This window comes from Chiloscyllium punctatum, chromosome 50, assembly GCF_047496795.1.
Source record: "Chiloscyllium punctatum isolate Juve2018m chromosome 50, sChiPun1.3, whole genome shotgun sequence".
Lineage (NCBI taxonomy): Eukaryota > Metazoa > Chordata > Chondrichthyes > Orectolobiformes > Hemiscylliidae > Chiloscyllium > Chiloscyllium punctatum.
The window spans coordinates 33,916,905-33,923,379 of record NC_092788.1 but is presented as its reverse complement, the minus strand read 5'-3'; the positions used below and the strand labels follow the sequence as shown (position 1 = coordinate 33,923,379).

Genomic DNA, 6,475 nt, shown 5'->3' with positions numbered 1-6,475 from the left:
CCTCCCTCAGCACCCACTCCCTCAGCACTGACCCTCCCTCAGCACTGACCCTCCCACAGCCCCCACTCCCTCAGCACTGACCCTCCCACAGCGCCCACTCCCTCAGCACTGACCCTCCCACAGCGCCCACTCCCTCAGCACTGACCCTCCCTCAGCACTGACCCTCCCACAGCCCCCACTCCCTCAGCACTGACCCTCCCACAGCACCCACTCCCTCAGCACTGACCCTCCCTCAGCCCCCACTCCCTCAGCACTGACCCTCCCACAGCGCCCACTCCCTCAGCACTGACCCTCCCTCAGCCCCCACTCCCTCAGCACTGACCCTCCCTCAGCACTGACCCTCCCTCAGCACTGACCCTCCCACAGCCCCCACTCCCTCAGCACTGACCCTCCCTCAGCACTGACCCTCCCACAGCCCCCCACTCCCTCAGCACTGACCCTCCCACAGCACTGACCCTCCCACAGCCCCCACTCCCTCAGCACTGACCCTCCCACAGCACCCACTCCCTCAGCACTGACCCTCCCCACAGCCCCCACTCCCTCAGCACTGACCCTCCCACAGCCCCCACTCCCTCAACAGCTGCCTATGTGCGTTTGACTAAAACCCTGTTGTTAAATTGGCCCAAACACTGCCCCCTGCCATTCTCTGCCACCCCCCCTCCCTGGGCATTGGCACATTTCGGGATGAGATGGTTTGCTGAGAGCGTTTCAGTTGCGATCAGATTAAACTCTGAGCTCAGACTATCTGGCAGCTGAACAGAAGTTGTCATCAGCTTGCTGTATTTCCAACTTCCACCCCTCCCCAAGTCCAGACCCTTCGAATATCGATGTGTTGTGTCCAAACAAAGCAGACTATTTATAACTGAGGTGTCTGGAATGCTTCAGGCGAGTTATTGTGAGGAAGGGCACCATTGACGTAACGTGGGTGGTCAGTTTTGGCCGAGGACAAAAGGAGACAAGACAGCATTCCGACACTCAGTCTCTCTCTGTCTCTCTCGCCAGCTTTTAATTGCTCTCTCCCTCCCGGTCCGAAGCCATGGACGATATCTACAAAGCAGCGGTGAGTTAGATGGAAACTGGGCGAGGGGCACTGCGCCCGCTCCCTCAGCGCTGACCCTCCCACAGCGCCCGCTCCCTCAGCGCTGACCCTCCCTCAGCGCCCGCTCCCTCAGCGCTGACCCTCCCTCGGCGCCCACTCCCTCAGCGCTGACCCTCCCACAGCCCCCACTCCCTCAGCACTGACCCTCCCTCAGCACCCACTCCCTCAGCACTGACCCTCCCACAGCACCCACTCCCTCAGCACTGACCCTCCCTCAGCCCCCACTCCCTCAGCACTGACCCTCCCACAGCCCCCACTCCCTCAGCACTGACCCTCCCTCAGCACCCACTCCCTCAGCACTGACCCTCCCACAGCCCCCACTCCCTCAGCACTGACCCTCCCTCAGCACCCACTCCCTCAGCACTGACCCTCCCACTGCACCCACTCCCTCAGCGCTGACCCTCAGCGCCCACTCCCTCAGCACTGACCCTCCCACAACACCCACTCCCTCAGCACTGACCCTCCCTCAGCACTGACCCTCCCACAGCCCCCACTCCCTCAGCACTGACCCTCCCTCAGCACCCACTCCCTCAGCACTGACCCTCCCTCAGCACTGACCCTCCCTCAGCACTGACCCTCCCCCAGCCCCCACTCCCTCAGCACTGACCAATACCTGAAGTCTGTCTCTCCCCACCGTCCCAGGTTGAACAACTGACTGAGGAACAGAAGAGTGGTGAGTGACAATCCCACAACCGATGTTGGACGGGGCCCTTGGGTGGGGTTGGAGAGGTCAGGATGGGGGGTTAGGGAGGTGCTGGAGCTCACAAAGGCTGGGTGCTGCCCCCCCCCCCCTCCCCCCACTCCCCGCCCCGTTAATCGTTCAGACCCGCCAATGACTACACTCCCAAAGCATTGAGCGAGACTTCCCCTGTGTCCAAACCATCTCCCTGTCTCTTGTCCTGAGAAAGGTCCAAATTGACTGCTCTGCCCCGCGTTGATGGCCCCAAAACTGGGCTGGAGCGTTATTGGAGTGCAGGTTCCTAGCTCCTTGAAAGTGGAGTCACAGGTCGATAGGATAGTGAAGGACGTGTTTGGTTTGCTTTCCTTTATTGGTCAGAGTATTGAGTCCAGGAGTTGGGAGGGTCATGTTGCGGCTGTACAGGACATTGGTTAGGCCACTGTTGGAATATCGCGTGCAATTCTGGTCTCCTTCCTATCGGAAAGATGTTGTGAAACTAGAAAGGGTTCAGAAAAGATTTACAAGGAAGTTGGAGGGTTAGAGCTACAGGGAGAGGCTGAACAGGCTGGGGCTGTTTTCCCTGGAGAGTCGGAGGCTGAGGGGTGACCTTATAGAGGGTTATAAAATCATGGGGGGCTTGGATAGGATAAATAGACAAGGTCTTTTCCCCCTGGGGTGGGGGGAGCCCAGAACTAGAGGGTTATAAAATCATGAGGGGGGGGCATGGATAGGGTAAATAGACAAGGTCTTTTCCCCCTGGGGTGGGGGAGCCCAGAACTAGAGGGTTATAAAATCATGGGGGGGGGGGACATGGATAGGGTAAATAGACAAGGTCTTTTCCCCCTGGGGTGGGGGGAGCCCAGAACGAGAGGGTTATAAAATCAAGGGGGGGGGGGGCATGGATACAGTAAATAGACAAGGTCTTTTCCCCCTGGGGTGGGGGGAGCCCAGAACTAGAGGGTTATAAAATCATGGGGGGGGGGCATGGATAGGGTAAATAGACAAGGTCTTTTCCCCCTGGGGTGGGGGGAGCCCAGAACTAGAGGGTTATAAAATCATGGAGGGGGGGCATGGATAGGGTAAATAGACAAGGTCTTTTCCCCCTGGGGTGGGGGGGTCCAGAACTAGAGGGTTATAAAATCATGAGGGGGGGGCATGGATAGGGTAAATAGACAAGGTCTTTTCCCCCTGGGGTGGGGGGAGCCCAGAACTAGAGGGTTATAAAATCATGAGGGGGGGGCATGGATAGGGTAAATAGACAAGGTCTTTTCCCCCTGGGGTGGGGGAGCCCAGAACTAGAGGGGGGTAGGTTTAAGGTGAGAGGGGGGGAAAGGGACCCGAGGGGTAACTTTTCCCCCCAGAGGGTGGTGCGTGTGTGGAACGAGCTGCCAGAGGAAGTGGTGGGGGCTGGTACAATGATAACATTTAAAAGGATGGGGGGGGGGACATGGATAGGAAGGGTTTAGGGGGGAGATGGGCCAAGTGTTGGCAAACGGGGACTGGATTAGGTTAGGGTATCGGGGTCAGCACGGAGGGGATGGGCCGAAGGGTCTGTTTCCGTGAGTATGAATGGAGGGAGGGGGGGAGATTATAACTTTGGACGGGGCGCAGGGTGGGATTGAATTCTGGTCTTCACTGGATTAAGCCAACCTCTAATGTGCTCCCAGGGGATTGTGGGATTCACCTGTTTGGAGATTGTGTTTTGTCGGAATGTCGGGATTAAATGGCTTGGAAAACCATCTCCAGCTCAGGGACAGGGGGGGCATAGAGACAGGCTGAGGCAATGGTGCAGGGTCGAAATCAGAATCGAGGTAGGGCGGGCTGAATGGCCTCCTGTCCCTGTGTAACAGGCTGGAGGAGGAGGGGCTGAATGGCCTCCTGTCCCTGTGTGATAGGCTGGAGGAGGAGGGGCTGAATGGCCTCCTGTCCCTGTGTAACAGGCTGGAGGAGGAGGGGGCTGAATGGCCTCCTGTTCCTGTGTAACAGGAGGGAGGAGGAGGGGCTGAATGGCCTCCTGTCCCTGTGTAACAGGCTGGAGGAGGGAGGAGGGGGAGATGGGGTAAATTGTCTGAAATCCCATATAGTTCAGTGAACGTATGACAGAAGAGGCAGAGTTTGAGAGGAGCAGTGTAGAGGGAGCTTTACTCTGTATCTAACCCCCCTGTCCCTGGGAGTGGGGGACAGTGTAGAGGGAGCTTTACTCTGTATCTAACCCCCTGTCCCTGGGAGCGGGGTATGGTGTAGAGGGAGCTTTACTCTGTATCTAACCCCCTGTCCCTGGGCGTAAGGGGGGGGGAAGAGTGTGGATTAAGGTTGATGTCGAGTGCGGAGGTGTAGAGGGAGCCTTCCGGTCTGTTGCAGAGTTCCGGGCCGCTTTCGACGTTTTCGTTCAGGATGCCGCTGACGGGTGCATCAGCACCAAGGAGCTGGGCAAGGTGCTGCGCATGCTGGGCCAAAACCCCACCCCAGAGGAGCTGCAGGAGATGATCGACGAGGTCGACGAGGACGGTGAGGCTCTGGTCCCGGACCCCCACCCCCCCCACCCCCCCCACCTCTCCCGAACGCCCGCGCGCCGCGGCCCTGTCCTCTCAAGCGAATCCCGGGTCCAACCAGGAGGGTTGCGGGCCTCTCGGCAACCCTGGGTGGGGGTAGGCCATCCCTGCGGGCCTGGCTGACTCCGGTCCGAGGGGAGTAGGCCCCGTCACCGAGGGCAGTATCCAAGGATCGTTGGCCCCTCTCCCCCCGTCACCGAGGGGAGTAGGCCCCTGTCACTCAGTATCCCAGGAGAGTAGACTCTCTCCCCTGTTACCGAGGGGAGTAGGCCCCTGTCACTCAGTATCCCAGGAGAGTAGACCCCTCTCCCCTGTTACCGAGGGGAGTAGGCCCCTGTCACTCTGTATCCAAGGAGAGTAGACCCTCTCCCCCCGTCACCGAGGGGAGTGGGCCCCTGTCACTCAGTATCCAAGGAGAGTAGACCCCTCTTCCCTGTTACCAAGGGAGTAGGGCCCCTGTCACTCAGTATCCAAGGAGAGTAGACCCCTCTCCCCTGTTACCAAGGGGAGTAGGCCCCTGTCACTCAGTATCCAAGGAGAGTAGACCCCTCTCCCCTGTTACCGAGGGGAGTAGGCCCCTGTCACTCAGTATCCCAGGAGAGTAGACCCCCTCTCCCCCCGTCACCGAGGGGAGTGGGCCCCTGTCACTCAGTATCCAAGGAGAGTAGACCCCTCTTCCCTGTTACCAAGGGGAGTAGGCCCCTGTCACTCTGTATCCCAGGAGAGTAGACCCCCTCTCCCCTGTTACCAAGGGGAGTAGGCCCCTGTCACTCAGTATCCAAGGAGAGTAGACCCCTCTCCCCTGTTACCAAGGGGAGTAGGCCCCTGTCACTCAGTATCCAAGGAGAGTAGACCCCCTCTCCCCTGTTACCAAGGGGAGTAGGCCCCTGTCACTCAGTATCCAAGGAGAGTAGACCCCTCTCCCCTGTTACCGAGGGGAGTAGGCCCCTGTCACTCAGTATCCAAGGAGAGTAGACCCCTCTCCCCTGTTACCGAGGGGAGTAGGCCCCTGTCACTCAGTATCCCAGGAGAGTAGAACCCCTCTCCCGTTACCGAGGGGAGTAGGCCCCTGTCACTCTGTATCCAAGGAGAGTAGACCCCTCTCCCCTGTTACCGAGGGGAGTAGGCCCCTGTCACTCTGTATCCAAGGAGAGTAGACCCCTCTCCCCTGTTACCGAGGGGAGTGGGCCCCTGTCACTCAGTATCTAAGGACAATGGGAGTAGGTGATGGCCGAGTGGGATTATTGTTGGAATGTTAATTGAGTGAAATTCCAGGTAACGTTCCAGAGACCCGTGTTCGAATTCTGCTATGGCAGATGGTGGAATTTGAATTCGATAAAAAATCTGGAATTAGAAGCTAATGGTGACCATGCATCGATTGTTGGAAAAAAAACCCGTCTGGGTCGCGAATGCCCCTTTAGGGAAGGAAGCTGCCATCCTTACCTGGTCTGGGCCTACATGTGACTCCAGACCCCACAATCAATGTGGTTGACTTTTAACTGCCCTCGGGGCAATAAATGCTGGCTGATGAAGCAACATCCTCGATCTTGACTGCATCAGATAAAGGTCAGCTGACATCTGAGCTGTGTCGGGCTCAGTCACTTGGCAACCGAGGGTAACCGGGCCTCAGTCGGTAACCGAGGGGAACCGGGCCTCAGTCGGTAACCGAGGGGAACCGGGCCTCAGTCGGTAACTGAGGAGACCCAGGCCTCAGTCCGGTAACCGAGGGGAACCGGGCCTCAGTTGGTAACCGAGGGGACCCAGGGCCTCAGTTGGAAACCGAGGGAACTGGGCCTCAGTTGGTAACCGAGGGGAACCGGGCCTCAGTTGGTAACCGAGGGGGTCGAGGGCTCAGTTGGTAACTGAGGAGACCAGGCCTCAGCCAGCAACCGAGGGGAACCGGGCCTCAGTCGGTAACCGAGGAGACCAGGCCTCAGTTGTAACCAAGGGGACCCAGGCCTCAGTTGGCAACTGAGGGGCCTAGGCCTCAGTCAGGAGCTGAGGGGAACTGGGCCTCTGTCGGTAACCGAGGACAAGTGGGCCTCAGTCGGTAACCAAGGGGATCCAGGCCTCGGTCGGTAACCGAGAGGAACCAGGCCCTCGTTCAGGTAAGCTGAAGGGGGAACTGGGGCCTCAATCAGTAAC

At 58.8% G+C, this 6,475-nt stretch overlaps 1 long non-coding RNA gene across 1 annotated transcript; it reads left to right on the top strand.

Moving 5' to 3' along the window:
* Window positions 1–633: 633 nt before the first annotated feature.
* LOC140470158 (uncharacterized) lies at window positions 634–4,306 on the top strand. The gene is made up of 3 exons (XR_011956452.1): window positions 634–1,060; window positions 1,742–1,772; window positions 4,140–4,306. It is a non-coding gene; the product is annotated as an uncharacterized lncRNA (long non-coding RNA).
* Window positions 4,307–6,475: the final 2,169 nt, after the last annotated feature.